General features: G+C 37.6%; 1 protein-coding gene across 4 annotated transcripts in view; it reads right to left on the reverse strand.

The window, feature by feature from the left end:
- LOC105475640 (sorting nexin 13) overlaps positions 1 to 21,007 on the reverse strand; it is a 469,096-nt gene that overhangs the window by 240,144 nt on the left and 207,945 nt on the right. For all 4 annotated transcript variants that reach the window (XR_011622210.1, XR_011622209.1, XR_011622211.1 and 1 more), the window contains exon 28: positions 13,229 to 13,346. The gene's annotated coding sequence lies outside the window, so the exon portion shown is untranslated. The remainder of the gene's footprint in view (positions 1 to 13,228; positions 13,347 to 21,007) is intronic.

Consider the following 21,007-nt stretch of genomic DNA (forward strand, 5'->3'; position numbering starts at 1 on the left):
AGTGTGCAGTATGGTGACTATACTTAATAACAACATATTATATATTTGCTATTTGCTAAGAAAACAGAAGTTAACTGTTCTCACCACAAAGATAATTAAGTGAGGTGATGGATATGTTAATTAGCTTGATTGTGGTAATCATTCCACAATGTGTACCTGAATCAAAACATCACATTGTATACCGTAAATATATACAATTTTATTTGTTAATTATACCTCAATAAAGCTGCCAAAAATGAAAAGAAAATAAAATAAATGATAAGAAATAATATACTTTACTAAAAGTAAATGAAAGAAAACACAAGGTAGAGCTTGTAACAATAAGAGTGAATACTTTTTTCTTTTTTTGAGATGGAGTCTTGCTCTGTTATCCAGGCTGGAGTGCAGTGGCCCTCACTGCAAGCTTCGCCTCCCAGTTTCACGCCATTCTCCTGCCTCAGCCTCCCGAGTAGCTGGGACTACAGGTGCCGGCCACCATGCCTGGCTAATTTTTTGTATTTTTAGGAGAGATGGGATTTCACATCGTTAGCCAGGATGGTCTCGATCTCCTGACCTCGTGATCGGCCCGCCTCGGCCTCCCAAAGTGCTGGAATTACAGGCATGAATCCCCGCGCCCGGCCAAGAGTGAATGCTTATTGAGCACTTAGGGTGTGCTAATTTGTGTGTGTGTGTGTGTGTGTGTGTGCGCGCGCGCGCGCGCACGCGCGTAAAATTTCACTTCATCCTCATAACAACCCTATGAAGCTAAAAATAAAAAGTTAATTATGCCCAAGCTCATACAGCTGAAAAGAAGCAGAACAGGAATGACCCATCCATCTGGCTCCAAACCTCAGTGTGCTATTGCCTCTCATAGGTACCTATTTCTCTCCAGCAGCCAGTTCATTGAAAGAGGATAAAGGTCACAATAAACTAAGTATCCGTTTCTGCTTAAGATCTGTCTATTTTGCAGCTAACACACTCAACTCTTTTATTTGGAGCATGATTTAAATCTATAAAATATCTTAAAGCTGGGAAATGTCACAGTTCAAAACATGTGTTGAATGAAAGGAGAAAAAGCACTCATCCAACATTGCTTCTACTGATTTGCAGTTTACAAGTACAGCCTGCTACACTAAACAATGTGCTGCGGATAACTAAGCATCTTGCGTTCCAACCTGATAAGATATAGATGAAAATGAATGAGAGGAAGGTGAATAAGAAAAGTCCACAGGGTCTTGTAGTAATATATTACCTGACACATGGAACATCGAATAAACATTTGCTGAATGGAAAAAGGAGCCCAAGGAATGGGACAAGAGACATGAGTTGTTAGAGGTATTGATAGCATTATTTATGTATTAAGGAGAGTCCTGCTCGGACAGGAATAATTCCTATTGGCAATACTTTGTATATTGATCCACGTATTGATTTTATAGTTTCATTAAATGCAAACACTATTTACATAACTAATAAATCAAAACCTATAGTTTAACAAGAAAAATATTGATGGGTGAGAAAGCCCTTCATATTCAATGTTGCTCACAATGCCAGTCTGTCAGGAAGATAGAAACATTACGGAAGCAGCTTCTGCCTTTAAGGAATTACATCCTGTCACATTATGTAGCAATAACAGGCTGCACTGAGATGCAAGAGACAAGGACTCTGAACCACATGCTTTGCTAATTTCTGAGCTTCTCTGGACCTCTGGTTTCTTTTCTGCAAAAATGAGGGGCAGTATCTCTGAAACAAACTGACAATCTACATCGATTTTCCTGCCTTCTTCTTTACGGTCAATTTCCTACTGTCATGAAGCATTCATTATTGAGGGAAAAAACATAGTTGAAGTTGTTTAATTACATCAGTTTGTGAAACACATTGAGACTTTAGAAACCTAAAAAATATTACATTGCTGGGGATAGAGGAAGAGAGAGAAGATTGTGACTATTAGAATGCCGGGAATGTTCTAGGGTGAAAATTGAGTATCTCTAGAGGGCTCTGTGAATCTGTGATGGAAATCTGTAGTAGAAACTGGTGGTTCACGAAATTTAGGTTTCAAGTGGAGTGCAGTTTTTATTACAGACAGGCAGCAGTTAAATTGAGGGGACTTTTTCAAGCTGGTCCTTTTGGAGTTTGCTCACAAGAGGGCAGTGCTGTTTAACAGTTGCAGCCTTCAAGTGGGCAAGGAAAAGAAGGCTGGCTGGCTACACAACTGTTTTAGCACCACACAAGTAAAGCTGAGGAATTTTGCTTGGTACACGACCACAGTATAGGGAAATCTTAGCAAAAGGTACTTTTTGTCTTCTCAGAAGATAGAGTAATCCTGGCATAATAAACAGACAAAAATTTCGTTTCCACCCTGGAAATGATGAGAATTTAACCAGAGTATCAGTTGGTTAGTGACAAGATGAAGTTGGATTAACAAAACCCTTTTGCTGATTGAATGCATTTTGCACTTCATAGGACCATTTGAAAACTGTAAAATTCACCAGACACACGTAATGCTTAGTACACAATATCCCTGGGACATGAAAGTATTTTCAGGGTATAACCGAGATATATTTTAAGGAAGCAATTTTTAAAATTTAATTTATTACATAGAGATAGGGTCTTGCTATGTTGCTCAAGCTGGTCTCAAATTCCTGGCATCAAGCAATCCTCCTGCCTCAGCCTCCCAACGTGCTGGGATCACAGGCATGAGGCACTGCACCCAGCCTGGAAGCAACTTATAACAGTCTCTCTGGATAACATGAAAGTTATTAATCAAATTTGGGAGCTACAATGACAAATCTGAAAAATAAAATATTTTCCAAAATGGTCTGGAAGTGAATGCTTTGTGTACTTCTCCTACTTTGTACTAGCACAATTGTCTCATTGATAACACTACAAAGATGTATATGTATACTCTACCTCCTCTAAAGAGATCAAATTCAATTTTAGAAGTGTAAGTTCAAGTTTTAAGGCATTACAAAAAAAATTATCTATGAGGGGTTACTGTTCCCACTAAATTATTCATGCCATAAAAGGCATCTTTTCTGTTAAGCCATATTTGAGAGTGACTTCCTAAGGACTATTTCAATCAAATTGAAAGTTCACTCTTGGACAAAATAAAATGTGCTCATAAGCCGTGAACAATCCAAATATTAAATTAAGAAAACAACTGCTTTTACAATAGCATCAAAAAATTATTAGTAGTTAACAAAGAAACTATATAGGCTTACACACTGAAAACTAAAAAACACCAATGAAAGAAATTGAAGAAGACCTAACTAAATAGGAAGATATCTCAGATTTGTGGATTGGAAGATACTGTTAAGATCGTCCAACTTTGTTAAGATGGTAATACTTCTTAAACCGATTCACAGATTCAACACAGTTCCTATCAAAATCTTAGCTGGCTTTATTTCAGATATTGACAACCTGATTCTAAGATTTATATGGACATGCAGGAAACACAGAATAGCCAAAACAGTCTTGATAAAGAAGAACAAAGTGGAGATTTTGCACTTCCTGATTTTAAAATATACTCCAAAGCTATAGTAATTAATACTGTGTGGTACTGGTATAAATGTAGACATATAGACCAATAGAATAGAAGTGAGAGTCCAGAAATAAATTCACACATTTATGGTCAGTTGATTCTTGACAAGGATGCTAAGATGAGGAATAAGAATGTTAATGGTGCTGAGACGATATTCACAAGCAAATGAATACATTTGGATCTTTACTTCACATCATATACAAAAATTAATTCAAAATGAATCAAAACGTAAACTCAAATTTAAGAGGTAAAACTCCAAAACTCTTACTAGAAAACATAGGTGTAAATGTTTGTGACTTTGAATTAGGCAATTTATTTTTAAATGACACCTAAATCACAAGCAACAAGAGGGAAAAATACATAAAGTGGACTTCATCAATAATTTAAAGGTTTTGGAAGCAAAGCTAACAAATGCTTGAGTATTTTTATAAAAGTATTAATGTGTATATTTGTGTGTGTTCCTTATAAATAAAATTTTGTTTGGTGGTGTCTTTTTTTAGTATTTTTATATGACTACTCTCTAATAGTTACTTTAAAAAAATTTAATCCACTAAAGTTGTTATTAAGTAGGCAACACCCAGGGACAAGCAGCCATGAATAAGTCAAACAGCAAAAATCCCAGTGTAGCAGCAAGCAGACAGTCTCGAATTTCAGCTCTCTTGTCAGGAGGGCATTTGTTAGTGACAGACTAGAAAACAACCACAGCAGAATGGACTTCCGGAAGACACCCAATCAAGAGGTATTTTTTTTTTTTTTTGTCTGAAGGCTGAGATTTATAAAATTGTCACCCACCCAGAATTTTGAACCAGCAATTTTGCAGATGTCCTTCACTGAGTGCCCTGGCATTGGGAAAGCCCCTCTTCTTGCAGTTCCCTTGTTTATTGCTTTGCAAAGTAACAATGATCAACACAAACAGCCAGGGCAGGTGAAATCTAGCCAATAACGCCTTCCTAATGAAAACTAAAAGGGCTTCTTTGTATTTCAGCATTTCTAGCCACTGCAAACCAGACCTCGAGTCTTCCCCAATGAAAGCAGTTGCTGACCTGGTAGTGAAGGAAGCACAGAAGCAAATCAGAAGACAATGTAGAATCAAGTAACAGTTGAAAAGAAATTAGTCTACAGCAAAATAGAATCCCTCTCTTAGTCTCTATCCCAACTGGATTTTTAAAGTATATTTTTCTTAAAGTATAAGATACATAAAGTACATAAATTATAAGGGTACAGATTGAGGAATTTTCTAAAATCAAATACTCCCCTATGACCACCATATTGATCCAGATATAGACCGTATCCAGTACTCCAGAAGCCTCTATCATGCCTCATCCCAGGCATTAGCTCTCCAAAGGCAGCCACAAGTCTGGTTTCTATCTTCATCAGCCGGTTTTACCTTCCTTCAACTTGAAATAGTCACACATGACACACTCTTTTGTGTCTGGCTAAGATTCCTCCATGTTCACTGTGGTAAGTTTGGTGATTGTATGAAAATACAACGATGAATGTCTTCATACTCCCAATGAAGAATATTTACTAATCTCAGAAGAGCCAAAGATACTAGAGCTGACCTCAACTTTCTATTAAAATAAAACCAGTGTTCCTCTAGAATGACAGAGCAGCCCTGATTTAGCAGGCTTTCACCTACAGGGTTGGTACATTTAAAAATCATTTCTTTCATTTTTAGTTTCCAGAAATTTCAAATGTATTGGATCAAGTCATTCTTAATATATTTTTTCTCACTTTAATGCCTATAGAATGTGTAGTAATATACTTTCTTCAGCTCAGAAATTGGTGAATTTTACTGGTTTTATTTTAAACAACTCTTCGCCTTGTTGATTTTCTCTATTATATGTCGGCTTTCACTTTCACTAATGACTGCTCTTATTGTTAATGTTTTTTCTTGATTGATTTTGTGTCTTCTCCTAACTTTTGAGATAGATACCTCGGTCACCGATTTTCAGCCTTTCTTCTTTCTGATACTGTTTTCCTAAATTACTTCTTTCATCTTTAAACCCATCCTTCTGTACTCTGTAATGCTGGGACTTCCACTAAGCAAACTGCATTTCCCCTTTACCGGTAGGTAAGACTCTGCAAGTAGGAGATGCTTGAGGGAGATGGCAGGCCTGGAGGTGGAAGGACGGAGTCACTCTTTTGTTACTTTTCTGTTCTGTCAGCATGGCCCCAGCAACAGCCTTTCATCCCAGCAGTGCCTACTGTTCTGGTCTCCAACTCCTCCAATTCCAGTCTCCAAATTGCAAACATTTTGCAATTTTTAGTTTTTTGTTTTGTTTTGTTTCTGGAGACAGAGTCTCACTCTGTCGCCCAGCCTCATCATCATTCCCTGGGAGTCTGTCTTGACTCCATAGGGCATCTTTCAAGCTTCTTGCTCTAAAAACCCCAGTTCCTTCCCTTTCATCCCTCAGCCCTGTGGTAGAAGCTGTTTTCTGTAATTACTAGCTTCATGTTACCAAAATGTCCCATGTTAACTTTTTGTTGCTTAACTAATCCCTTATATTAATTTCTTTGCTCCTCTGTTCTGTATCTTTGCTGGAAAGCAACTGAGCTAGGAACCTAGGAGTCTTTTTCTAATGTTTTCTCTCTCTCTTAGCCTCTGTAGGCAATCTATCATCAAATTCCATTGACTCTGCTTTTCCTATATATCCCTGGAATCTCTTCCTCCATTCCATTGCCATTGCCATCATTCTAATTCAGGCTCAAGTCATTTCTTACCAAGCCTACTTAATTAATCTCTTGACTTCAGGACTTGTTACACAACTATCTGTATCTTGCTACCAAACTGATCTATAAAAGCAAAGCTACTCACCTTAAAAACACCCCAGGGGCTCCCTGTTGCTACAAGGTAAAGCCCAAATGCCTCAATAACACATTAATCTTTCAGCCCTTTGTGAGCTGGTCTTTGCCCACCTACTCAGCTTCATATGCCACTAATGCCCACCTTCTAGCACAGCACACCATGACCCCAAACCATTTTCCAGTAGGTCCATCTTACAGGGGTATGAATTTCTTGAGACAAGAAGTTATAGCTTCTCCACCATTATGTGTACAATTGGCAATTAGGGCATTCTACAAGCTTTTGTGAAATAAGAAAATGTCATTTCTCATGTTCTATAGAGTCTTCATATTCATAATTTTGAATGGCTGTGTGATAGTTGGCCAAATTGATTGCCACAGTTTGATAAAACATTTTGCAATTTTTAGTTATTTGTTTTGTTTTGTTTTGTTTCTGGAGACAGAGTCTCACTCTGTCGCCCAGGCTGTAGTGCAATGGCATGATCTTGGCTCACTGCAACCTCAGCCTCTTAGGTTCAAATGATTCTCCTGCCTCAGCCTCCTGAGTAGCTGGGATTACAGACATGTGCCACCAAGCCCAGCTAATTTTTGTATTTTTAGTAGAGACAGGGTTTCACCATTTTGGCCAAGCTGGTCTCGAACTCCCGACCTCAAGTGATCTGCACGCCTCAGTCTCCCAAAGTGCTGGGATTACAAGCATGAGCCACCATGCCCAGCCGCAATTTTTAGTTATTTAAGTATACTGACAGTGATGGTTGACATTATGTGTCAACTTAGCTAGACCATGGTACCCAGATATTTGGCACCCAGATATTTGGTGAAACTTTATTCTAGAAGTTTATATGAACATATTTTTAGATGAAATTAATATTTAAATTAGCAGGCTGAATTAAGCAAATTACTCTCCATAATGTGGGTGGGCCTCATCCAATCAGTTGAAGCCTTAATAGAATAATACCAACCTCCTGCAGAGAAAAAGGAACACTTACACCCTGTTGGTGGGAGTGTAAACTAGTTCAACCATTGTGGAAGACAGTGTGGTGATTCCTCAAAGTTCTAGAGGCAAAAACACCATTTGACCCAGCAATCTCATTACTGGGTATATACCCAAAGGAATATAAATCATTCTATTACAAAGATACATGCATGTGTATGTTCAATGCAGCACTATTCACAATAGCAAAGACATGGAATCAACCCAAAAGCCCATCAATGAGAGACCAGATAAAGAAAATGTGACACATATGCACCATGGAATACTAAGCTGCTATAAAAAGGGACAAGATCATGTCCTTTGCAGGAACATAGATGGAGCTGGAAGCCGTTATCCTCAGCAAACTAATGCAAGAACAGAAAACCAAATACCACATGTTCTCACTCATAAGTGGGAGCCGAATGATGAGAACACATGGACACATAGGAGGGAACAACACACACTGGGGCCTATCAGGGGACAGGACAGGGGAGGGAGAGCATCAGGAAGAATAGCCAATGGATGTTGGGCTTAATACCAATATGATGGGTTGATCTGTGCAGTCAACCACCATGGCCCATGTTTACCTATGTAACACCTGTACGTGTACCCCAGAGCTTAAAATAAAAGTTGAAGAAAAAAAAAAAAATAAGAGAGAAATGGCCCTGCCAGGCTCCTGGAAAAACAACCACAAGCAAACAAAAGAAAAGGAAAATACCAAACTCCCCTGAAAAGGAAGAAATTCTGCCGGTCAACTGTCTTTGGACTCAAACTACAACTCTTCCCTTGGTCTCCGCCTGCTGACCCATCCTGCAGATGTACAGATTTTGGACTTGCCAGCCTCCGTAATTGCATGAACCAATTCCTTAAAATCTTGATATAGATTAGATGTAGATGTAGATGTAGATGTAGATGTAGATGTAGATGTAGAGGTAGAGGTAGAGGTAGAGGTAGAGGTAGAGGTAGAGGTAGAGGTAGAGGTAGATGTATATAGATATGTGTACCTGTTGATTGTTTCCCTGGAGAATCCTGACCTATAAACTGGTTTTTGTATTTGGGGTTTGTTTGCTTGTTTGCTGTCCTAAATACAACTTTATGTTGATGATTATCTCAAATCATTATTAAGATTAAGATATAGGACTAGGTTTCAATTCAAAAAGGGTGAATGTTACAATGCCTCTTAATAAAAGTCCCTAATTTCCCTCCAAAAAAGATTGTACTAACATATAATGCCTCAGTGTTATATCAATATATGTTGGCCACCACAATCTTGTCAGCACAATTCACATTTTAATTTATAATTTTTAATTATTCTGTAGGTAGAATATGAGTCTGTACATTTACTTCTTGGGTATGTTTCCTGTTACATAAACCTACTGGGTATGTTTCCTGTTACATAAACTTCTTGTGTGTATGTGTATATATATTGGTCATTTGTTCCTGGAGTTTTAGAGGTGTTATATGAATTCTTCATATGAACACTCCTTATGACAGGATAAGCATTGTAATCAGTAAGTCTACATGTGTCATGGTTTAAGTCCATGAGGAATCTGTTCTTTGCTTATGCAGATTAGCTACGCAGTTACTGGGCTGACACACAGCATGCAGCTCATCTCCATTCCAGTTAGCAAGACTAGGGAAAGGAAAGAGAGGGGTATTCACAAGAGGGTTTTTATTAAGCCAGGCCTGGAAGTGAAACATTTGTATTTACTGCCAATCCATTCAGTACACTCAGTCATGAAGCCACCCTCACTGCAGAGGTTCTGGAAAATGCAGTCCAGCTGCGTACCCGGGAAGATTTTGTATCCCCATGGATTGAGGTGAGTCGTTATCAGTCATTACCAGGGTATGAAACCTGCTGTGCTCAGTGGTAGAAACATGGACTCCAGAGTGAGACACACTCATGTAACTATCATATCCAGCAAGGTACTTACACTGTCTGATGCTGAGTTTTCTCATTTTCCCAATATAACATAAAAATAAGTGTATTATAGGGCAGTTGTAAGGATTAATTTACATAAATATGTGCAAGTTCATGGCATAGAGTAGGCTTATTATGTTAAATTCCTTTCATAATTTTTCTGTCACATTTTTGGTAAATGTGTGTTTATATTTTGATTTTTTTCAATTTACACTTGTTCTTTTTCTCTTTTACTTTTAGTTGATACATAAAAATGACATATTTATGGGATACAGAGTGATATTTTGATAAGTGTATACAACATATAACAATCCAATCAGTGTAATTAGCCTATCCATTACCTAATTTTATCATTTCTTTGTGTTGTAAACATTCAAAATTCTCTTTTCTAGCTTTTTAAAAGTATATAATAAGTTATAGTTAACCATATTGCTCCTAAGTGCTGCGGGCATCCATGTTCCTGTGTTTGGGTGTATAAAATGTTGTTTGTATGAAGTTTTACATCGTCTTTCACTTTGTCATTTCCTGTATTGCTTCCAAGAGTTACAAGCTATCATTCCTCCATTGTCAAGTAGGATGTCTCCTCTTTTATTTTCAGCTTATGGTCTGAATTTTTATTTTCTCCTCTAATGCTCCTATATTGCATGGTCTGAAACAACATCGAGACCTTTCAAAATGTAAAATTCCAAGTGTGAGATAGGACAAGGATCTCTGTGACCGACCTCTATATTTTCCATCAGTCCTTCCCTGCTTTTCCCCACCCTTGAGTCTTGTCCCCTATCCCTCTCCTGATTGCCCACTAAGTCTCCTCCCTACCATCATTTGCCCTCAAGATGGCAGCTCCATCATGTCAAGATGACAAATACCATATTAAAACAGTGATGTCAAACTTTGGTAGAAAAAAAAAATGACCTGGGGGCTTGTTAATATGTAGATTGGAAAATCTCTGATTCAGAAGATCTTGGTAACAAATCAACATTTTAACAAGCACCTTGAGTAATTTTAAAAGAGCTAGTTCCCCACTTAGAAAGAATGGCTTAATTACTTCCATAGATGTTTTTATGTAAGGTCTTCAACCATAGAAGAGAAAAAATGTTAACATCTTTTCTTCAGGCACCTGACTATGGATAAGAAAACTATTCTTGAGTGTGAAGGTTTCCTGTCCTATCAAAATTACATGCATTTTATTCTTTACAGTTATAAGTAATATAACCACCTTTTATTTTTACAGTAACAAATACCTACTGATCTGTGGCTTTATCCAAAATCAAACCAAGTGTTTTTCAATCAATTGCTGCATGGACTCTAAGCCGTGTGATTTTACATTGAAGAAGGCTGAAGCAATTGCTTTGTGAGGTGCTAGTCTTATAGCCAGGGGATAAAATCAAGTAGAAATAGCAAGTTATATTTCTAAATGTGAATTCCTCTGAATGCTCCAGACACTTCACTCTTACTGAGTCCTCTAACAACTTTTCTCATTTTAAAGAAAATATGTCCCTTTTATCTTTCTTCTGAGAGAAAGTACAGATTTTAACTAATATACAGTCATTTTATTTCTTACCACACAAGGATCACACTTTCCAAACCTCCTTACTGGATTGAGTAGGTAAAGCAAAACTTTTCCTAATACCACAGTGTGACAATGGAAGAATCACAGGACTTGATAGGGCCAAGTTACAGGAGTGGCTTGATGCAGTCCCTGTGGCATTTCACCCTAGGTGACTACCACTTCAGCCATCACCCTGCAGAGGCCTGATCTTAAAAAGACTAAGGATAAGGACAATATGTAATAATACTCCAACATGGAAGAAAGTTCTCAGTGCACTAACACCTGCGCTGCTGATAGAGTAAGGCAGAACTGAAGGCCAAGAGCCTATGGGTATAAATATTCTCCTAAGGACTTTCTAAGACATCTGTAACAGAATTATTAGTGGCTTTGTTTGATCATCAAATGAAAGGCTGTTATAAATCAAGAAGATAAAGGATAGTTTTCATCCAGAGGACTGAAAAGTCTTCAAACATCTGGCCTGGAGAAGGTTCAGTGGAGTGAGTGTAACTTGGATATCCTACTGGAAATGAACTGAAGCCTGCAGTTGATTCATGTCTTTTTTCAAAGTACAGGGATTAATGAGAAGATAGGAGAGTTAATGACCCAACCAGGATGGATTATCATTCAGCCTGGCTGGCAGAAATCCCTTTGGGGCTATCCTTTGACCCATATTGTCCTATTTATTAAATTAGCTACCTCTTTTTTTCCTTAAAAGGAAAAGTTTTCCGTGTTTCCTTTTCCCCTGCTCTCATTTTTTTTTTTAATTTTAATTGTGGCAAAATACACACATAACATAAAATTTACCATTTTAACCCTTGTTAAGTGTACAGTTCAGTGGCATTAAATATATTCATACTGTTGCATCTCCCCTTGTTTACATTATTGAAAACTTAATTTTAAGTTCACTTTTTAATATCAATCAAATCAGTGAACTATTCTATGATAAAACAGAGGGTTCCAATAATAGCAAAAAAATTGTGCCTCTGCGTGTGTCTCTCTTTCTCCTAGTGTTCTCTTAGGACAAACAGCCTCTTTTAAGTCCCTCTTCCAATGCATTCCCTCAAAACACAAACACACACACACTCCACTACATAATGATTTCTGGAGTCCCAGGGGAGTCTCAGACCGTGCAGACTTCACTTGCTTTGTGTTGTGCTACTGTCAGAACAGCTGGCACCAGAGTTCCCAATTCACCAAAACAAGGCAACCAGATTTCTTTTTCCTATTACACAGCTCCCAAAGCACAGCAGTTTTAAGTCCCCAGCTCTCTCCTGTCTGCTCTGCTCAAAGCCCTCTCCCATGAATCAGTTTTGTGGATTGGGCCCCAGGAGGCTCTGAATGATAATTGTCATGGTATCCTCAGCTCCATCCTCCTCTACAAAACCAGAATCTTATTAAACCAAACTTGTCTTGACTCTCTCATTACATAGTATGAGGTGCCTTGTTTTCCTCTTACAAATATCCACTTCAAGAGCCTGTTGCCACAATCCCAGGCATTGCCAGACATGCCCAAAGCCAAAAGGAGACAGTTTACACTCAAACTTGGATCTCCATTCTGTTTTCCTACTTTAGGCTAGCACTCTCTGGTATAAAGTTTGTATGCTTCTAGCAGCCCCTTTATCTAGAATTAAAAAATGCATCATAAACATGGCATAATATTCATAATGTTTATTTGCTAGCCATGGAGGAAAGCGAATCCACTCTTCAAATAAATGATGACTTGAAAGAGCCACCGTATTACATCACATCAAACTCCAAGGCTCATAACCACTTCCCAAGTATTACCACTTGGCAAATTGCCACGGCTATCAAACAAAAACTATTATGATGGAGCTAGGTATAGAAAATGTACAACGGTCTCATGCTGCTGTAAAGCTATGGCAATAATAAAAATGCCTTATATCTATTTGTCTAGGTCTTTCTATAAATAGACATAGTTCAATTCAGATGCTTATGGTAACCATGGTCAGGATGAGAGGTCCTATAGATGAAAAGCTATTGCTTAAAAGATCCTGAGGTAAAATGGCTAGTAAGTAACAGAGCTAGAGGAAGAACTACAATCACCTGACTGAGATTTGTTCTTGAGAATTTTAGGCTTGAGACATAGATTTACCAAGTCACGGAATTTTTCTCACAGTTGTCTCCTTCTAATAATTTACTTGAAAACTCTAATTGATGCTGACAAAAGAGGATCTTGACAACTGATAAAATGTCCTAAACCAACTTGGATGAATCATTTATGCTACAGATCAGAATAATCTGTTCAATGAAGCCGCATATATAGATTATGCATACAGCTGTCGTGAAGATAAGTCAGATGACTTCACTATTTTAAACCGAGTGCCCTAAGCAGTTTTAACTTTGCCATTGACATTTTTCTCAGCCAGCAATGTGGTCAGTGACTACACATCACCAAAAGTGATATGAAGAATGTGAAATTGGGCTGACTATCGTGGTACTCACCGGTAATCCCAGCTACTCAGGAAGTCGATGTGGGAGGATTGCTTGAGCCCAGAAGTTTGAGGTTGCATTGAGCTATGATTATGCCACAGCACTATAGCCTGTGTGACAGAGCAAGACCCTGTTTCAAGAAAAGAAAAGAATGTGAAATTGACTTGCTATCTAATCCTTAACAAGAGAGCAAGCCTAAAAGATACGGTTTAAACTTTTCTCATTGATTAGATGAGAAATAAATATAAATCACAGGTCAGTTATCAAATTAATAATACATATTTCCATAAGAAATAACAAAAATAATCCTATAGTTTTTAAAATGCCAAAACTACTATTGCAATAAAAAAGATGTGAAAACAGAAAATTTTGTTCTTGATTTAAAAACTGATTGACAGAATAATATCTTGGTGGTAATGAAATATATGTTTTTAAACTGACCTGATAAAAACATAAGAACATAACTGACATTGGCTTTACACAGTAAATTTATTGACTTAAAATTGATAGAGAAATCTATTTAAACCAGGAAAATTGAACTTTATAGAAATAATGCCCATTACGATAGCTCTATGAACCTAGTAGGAGTCATTGAGTTGTATTGTTAAGTTTAAAAGGAAAGTTTAAAAAGATTATAAATAGTAATTCTATCTTTTATCGAAGAAAAATTAAAGTATTGGCCAGGCACGGTGGCTCACGCCTGTAATCCCAGCACTTTGGGAGGCCAAGGTGGGTGGATCACCTGAGGATGGGAGTTTGAGACCAGCCGGGCCAACATGGTAAAACCCCGTCTCTACTAAAAATACAAAAATCAGCCAGGTGTGGTGGTGGGCGCCTGTAATCCCAGTTACTCAGGAGGCTGAGGCAGGAGAATCACTTGAACCCAGGAGGCAGTGGTTGCAGTGAGCCAAGACCGTGCCATTGCACTCCAGCCTGGGTGACAGAGCAAGACACTGTCTCAAAAAACATACATACATACATACATACATACATACATACATACATACATAAAAATAAAAGTATTAAGAAAATATATATGCTTTTGCTTATAAGAAACACAGGAGGTGAGGCACAGTGGCTCAAACCTGTAATCCCAGCACTTTGGGAGGCCAAGGCAGGTGGGTAACTTGAGGTCAGGAGTTTGAGACCAGCCTGGCCAACGTGGTGAAACCCCGTCTCTACTAAAAATACAAAAATTAATTTGGCGTGGTGGCAGGTGCGTGTAATCCCAGCTACTCGGGAGGCTGAGGCAGGAGTATCACTTGAACCTGGGAGGCAGAGGTTGCAGTGAGCCGAGATCATGCCATTGCACTCCAGCCTGGGCGACAACAACGAAACTCTGTCACACACACACACACACACCCAGAGAGAGAGAGAGAAAGAGAGAGAGAGAGAGAGAGAGAGAGAGAGAGAGAAAGAAAGAAAGAGAGAAAACCACAGGAAAGATAAATCAGTAACTAATGAAAGGAAAGAAAAGGACACACACACACGCACAAAGGAAAGAAAATCACAGGAAAGCTAAATTAGTAACTAATGAAAGTAATTACCAAGAGCAATGCGTAAGAATGGGCTAGAGGGTCAGGAATTGGAACGAGGTTTTTCTGATTGTAATTTATATTTTAATTTTGACTTTTATACCATGTAAATGTTTTACATAGTGAATGCATAAAATTAAATCAGAAATGATGGAAAAGGTAAATCCTAATATTAAATGCAATCAAAACAAATTATGCTAACCATATATGTAATTGGTGACAACCACATGGAGAAAATAATTCATGCAATTATCCACAGAACACAGTACTGTGGATACATTCTGAGGACAAAAAGAACTGAAAGTAATCTTAACCTTTCCTTAATAGGTTTGCTGGGATTGGTGCTGTAATTCAGAAAGTGTAGTATATTGCAATTTGGAATAAATAAGTAAATATAGTGATGTTGTTAAGAGCCAGTAGTTTCACTGTTAAAGAAAGAAGATACACAATAAAATGGACAAAAACAGGGAAAATTCCAATATTGTTGAATTTGACCAAAAATAGTAGTACGATTGATTTTTTAAAAAATTATCCTAGCTCTATAGGGCCTAGATATTGGTTTCTAAACATTATTCTCTGTTAAAAGGAACCAGAGCTGTTTGGAGATATAACCAATTTCAGAGGTGGGATGAATCAGGAACACTTTATTGTACTGGAAAGCAAGTAAGTACTCAAACATTAGTGGGGTCATAATAGCAGGACACTGGAGCTGGCTTTTGATGTGGCACACACTGGCTAAATTTGGAACGAGGTTGGCATCAAAAAGAGTAATGATGGTCATGGACTTTATCACACTGAACAGAATAATCCTGAAGGAAGGATGTTCTGCAGGACCATATGCCTCGACTCATCAAAGAAGTCAGTGTCATGAAAAACAGTGAGGCAGTGGGATTGTACTGGTTTGAGGAAGACTCAGGAGGGCCCACAGGATCATTGGAGATGTAAATATATAAAGGTCATGCAGAAAGGCACAAGGGGATCAGCCCACCATAAAAAAAAAAAAAAAAAAAAAAAAAAAAAAAAAAAAAAAATCACCAGTTCATCTAAAAGAAAAAAAGCAAAACTTATCAAGGCTACCCAGGTTACATAGTGTAAATACAACTTTCCATCATGACTAACATACAGGCCAGGTGTCGTGTTTATGTGTGTAATCACAGTGCTTTGGGAGTCTGAGGTAGGGGGATTGCTTGGGGCCAGGGGTTCAAGACCAGCCTGGGTAACATAGCAATGCCCTGTCTCTACAAAAAAACAAAAACAAACTAACAACATACTGACAAAGATCATAAAATATATCACAATATTAACACTGTAAAAGTTAAGGATAAACTTGCTTTTGCTAAAAAGTTTAGGCTTATGGTAAACGTTCATACTTTGTTTTTGTTTTTGTTTAGGGATCAGAAACATACATGGTGGCTCAATTACCTTTATTTAACTAACGGTGCAAAGTGCTTTTTCTCTTGACTGTGATGGGTTGTGAGTTGTTAACAGTGGAAGAGTATCAGTCTTGCTTCAGCAAGAGAAACAACAGCTACATAAAAGGCATGAGTTGATTGGCTCCCAAATCAAAAAATAAATAAACAAAAACTACAAAGGACCTTTTGGACACAATGTGGGAAAATTTAATATGGTCTTTATGTTAGTGAATGCTATTGAATTACATTGATCAAATAATTTTCCCCTTCTTAACTCTGGGCCCAAGACAACTAAGGAGTTGGTTTCTGTAGAATGTTCTTGTCCTTGGGACTGACACACTGAAGTATTTAGGGGTGAATTATTATGATTTTGTATCCTATTCTCAATGATTTGGGGAAAGGAAAATGTTAGCTGGAGCAAGTGTCATAAGAACTAATGATTTCAGGAAAGGAATATATGACTGTTCATTTTATTCTTCTTTCAACTTTTCTGTGAGTTGGAATGTTTTTACAATTTAAAAATTACAGAAATAAAGGCAAAATAAATTTTATAATGGCAATAAAAATACATATGAATAAAAACAAAATTATCAATAAATTTTGGTATAAGCTTTCTATAGAAAAAAATTAATTCTGATGAACGTACAAAAAATTAATTCTGAAGAAAATAAACAAAATCGGAAAAAGGTTTAAGTGCTATATAAAAATTTTTGAGTGATTAAATTGAATTATAGAGAATCGTGAAGGCTTCAGTGTTGGCATAATTTCAATTAAAATATTGTAGTCATCAATCATTCATTGTAACCTATTCCTTGTTAAAGTAGGGGTCTCTAAACATGGACATGTTAGTTTGGTCAAAATGGTTCATGTGGGAAAAAATATTACAAACTTGTCCTGGGTAAGTGGCAAATGCTACTGTTGAAACACCTGTGCTTTGGGGAATTGGAATTGCTAGGCCCAGGTAGTTATTGCTATGCAATGAGTAAGAAATCAATTTGAGGGAGAAAGAGGGGAGCAAGAAGGGTGTAGCTCACTAGCAGGTACTGCAGAAAAGACCTAATTCTCAGAGACTTTCACTTCCTCCCCCAGGAAGAGGACTTGGCTTGAGTTTTGGGATTCCTGCCTGTGACACAGGCTCCAATACTTTTGAGCACCATTCTTATGTAACAATTAGCCTCATTTTGTGGATGAATGGGAAGTTAAGAAGCTTGTCCCAAACAAAGTGAAGCAAGACTCCATCCTGTTATCCCTTAATCTGAACCTGCTTTAAAATGTAATGCGGATGCCCCAGAATAAAAAGGTCTCCAGTTTTATTCTAAGCTTTGCATTCTATAAGGATATTGATTTAATGAAGCTGTGTCTTTAAAAAAAAATTGATCCATTGCTTTTGTTCCAGTTGCTCAAGAATTGGAGAAAACAAGATTTTTGTTGTGTTAAATAATTACTAGTAAATCATACAAGCATCAAGTAATTCATCATTGTTGATCATTGTTCTAAAATGACATACTCAGAACAATAAGTACACGGAATGGCCATTTGATAAATGATTAAATGATGTGATCATTACGTCAGAACTTCACAACAGTGTTCTTACAACTTAAAGGAAGAGAAACAGAACATTCTGTTCTGGATCATAATGTGGCACTTGGTTTGTATTTATAAATGACTCCTAGGTCACCACACAGAAAAGAGGTCTGATTTAATAATATCACTGAGTAATATTTGCTTAATTGTACCATTCCTATTGGTTACAAAAGCATTAAAAACCATGGTATACTTTTTGTTATGAAATTAAAAAGCAAAGAGATCACATCGGCTTCTCCAGTCTGAACTAGGTGCCTAATCTGTTTTTTTTTTTTTTCTCTCTCTTTTTTTAAAAAAATGGGACGGTGGGTGGGGGGAGCTGGGGGAGTGGGAGGGTGAGTGATGGGGGTGTCACGTAAAAAGAAGCCTTCACTTCAAAGGGACGTCTGGCAGGGAGCAGGTGGGCTGCTCTCCAGGGAAGGTGCAAGGACAGTTGCTGTGCTGAAATGCACATGTGGCAGCACAGCAAATGAGGAGCATTGGAAGATCAAAAGGAAACCTGAAAATCACAGGTCACCCTCACTCTGTACCTCTCAACTAGGATTACCAGGTCAGCCATTTGAAAGGGAGCACCCGATCTTTACAAGGTCAAGAGCCACTGACTTCAGCGAGTCTGTAATAGATCTGAGTCAGTTTCATTGCTGCCGAGTACAGAATACATTCCAGCCGGAGAAACTCAGGTAGCTCCCAAAGCTCTTTCGAGTTTGTGGAGGAAACCTGCATTCCACAGGCTTCTAAAATGGTTCTTTTGAAGTATCTCTAGTATCGAAGCAGCCTTTCCAGAAGGGCTTACTTAGCAATGTTCATAAAGAGTGATAAAAGTTCTCCAAAATTTGCCCCATTTTGTTTTGCCAGAGCTGCCATCCAGGTAAAAAGAGGACAGCCTCCCGCCATTTTGCCCTAGGACAAGGTCGCCACTCATGCAATGATACCATTTGTAAATATTTCATGTATAAATACATCTAGTTTCAACACATCACTCTTGAAGCCCTGGTCTTTGTTTTTGATTAGAGAAAAAAAGAAAAGACACTATATTTCTAGGTTTATTTGGATCGAAGTTTCTATATGCGGTAGAGCAGAATGAAGGCAGTGTACAGCGTATATTATGCAACTCTGTGGCTGTGGCAGAGGGCCTGGTAGGGGTTGTTTCTTTACTTCCACATGATGAAGAGCAAAATAATCCAGTTATTGATTCTATTAATTGTGACCATGGTAAGTTCATATGATGTTATGTGTTCTGGGTTTCTTCCTTTTTATTTATTTATTTTTACTTTTCATTTTAGGTTTGGGGGCACATGTGAAGGTTTGTTACATGATAAACACGTTTCATGGGGGTTCGTTGTACATGTTATTACATCACCCAGGTATTAAGCTCAGTACCCAATAGTTATCTTTTCTGCTTCTCTCCCTCCTTCCATGCACCCCCTTCATGTAGACCCCAGTGTCTGTTGTTTCCTTCTTTGTGTTCATAAGTTCTCATCTGGCTCTCACTTCTAAGTGAGAACATGTGGTATTTGGTTTTCTGTTCCTCCATTAGTTTGCTAAGGATGATATCCTCCAGCTCCATCCATGCTCCTGCAAAAGACATGACTCGTTTTTTATGGCTACATAGTATTCCATGGTGTATATGTGCCACATTTTCTTTATCTGATCTGAAACTGATGGGCATTTAAGTTGATTCTGTGTCTTTGCCACTGTGAATACTGCTGCAATGAACATTTGCATTCATGTGTTTTATATCCCTCTGGGTATATATGAAGAATGGGATTGCTGGGTTGAAGAGTAGTTCTGCTTTTACCCCTTTGAGGAATTGCCACACTGCTTTCCACAATGGTTAAACTAATTTACACTCCCACCCACAGTGCATAAGGGTTCCCTTTTCTCTGCAACTTCACCAGCATCTGCTATTTTTTGACTTTTTAGTAATAGCCATTTTGACTCATGGGAGATGGTATTTGTGATTTTGATTTGCCTTTCTCTAATGATCAGTGATGTTGAGCTTTTTTTCATATGCTTATTGGCCACATGTGTGTCTTCTTTTGAGAAGTGTCTGTTCATGTCCTTTGCCCACTTTTTAATGGGTTGTTTTTCTCTTATAAATTTGTTTAAGTTCGTTACAGATGTTGGGTATTAGAGCTCTGTCAGATGCATAATTTGCAAATATTTTTTCCCATTCTGTAGGTGGTTTCTTGCTTTTTAAAACCCTTAACTCACTCTCAAAGAACACTTGATAGTATTTATAGAAAATTTTGACTAGTTCAACACACCTCAAATGCTGGCTTGAGAATTAAAAAGTCAATCAATAACGTTTTGTTCATGTGCATCTTATAGATCCCGTTTCCAAAATTAAATTTTTTACTGACTCTTCCTTTTTTTAACTAAACGTATTAAAAAACATATAAAATGTGGTTATGGTTTGGTGTTCCTTGGAGGAAAGACCTTCTAGGTTAAAAAGAATCCATTTTTTTTTTCTAGCTGTAATCACATTTGTTTGGATAATATAAGCCACCATTACTATGGCATTTTCCTCCTCAGCTGGTGCTAAAAAATCTGGACAGCTTAGAGAAAAGTAAATTTTGCTCTGTGGATAATATGTGAGGTTTATTACATTTCATATCTCATCTTGCATGGTTCAGTGTATCTATCAATACAATTTTACAAAATAAAAAATCCAGTCCAATAAATGTTTAAGTCATGTTCTCTCTGCTTGGGTACCTAGAACTGTTAACTTATTTGATATAATTATACAAGAGCAAATCAATAAGACACAATTACGAGAAAATTTCAAGCTATGCATGCTCAATAAATTTATTCATTTCACCACCAGAAAACATGCCAAATAGTCTGGCAGAAAATTCAAATGATCTGGTGATATTTGATTAAAACTGAAGTAAAATCAGTGGGGAGAAAACATCAGTCATTTGTAGCGAAACCCCCACAGGAAACTCAGATCACATAAAAATTAAGTTAACTCTTGTATAATATTTAAGATTCACTATTTGAAAACCCTGGTCTTTAGAGACAAGGGCTGAAAAAATCCAATTCAATTATAAAGGTTTCTGTTTCTGAAATGCAAGTACTGTTAACTTTTTATTATTTTCAGCAAAGAAAAATGATGAGAAATCATCCCCGAATGGATGGGTGAGGCAGCGCAACAGGGTGGGGGGCTAGGCAGAAATAATAGATCCAGCTGCACCGAGGCAGGTGTAGGGTGGCAGAGCTACCCATGCAATGGTATCCTAAGCCAAGCATCCTGTGAC

Source organism: Macaca nemestrina, chromosome 4 (genome assembly GCF_043159975.1).
Source record: "Macaca nemestrina isolate mMacNem1 chromosome 4, mMacNem.hap1, whole genome shotgun sequence".
Lineage (NCBI taxonomy): Eukaryota > Metazoa > Chordata > Mammalia > Primates > Cercopithecidae > Macaca > Macaca nemestrina.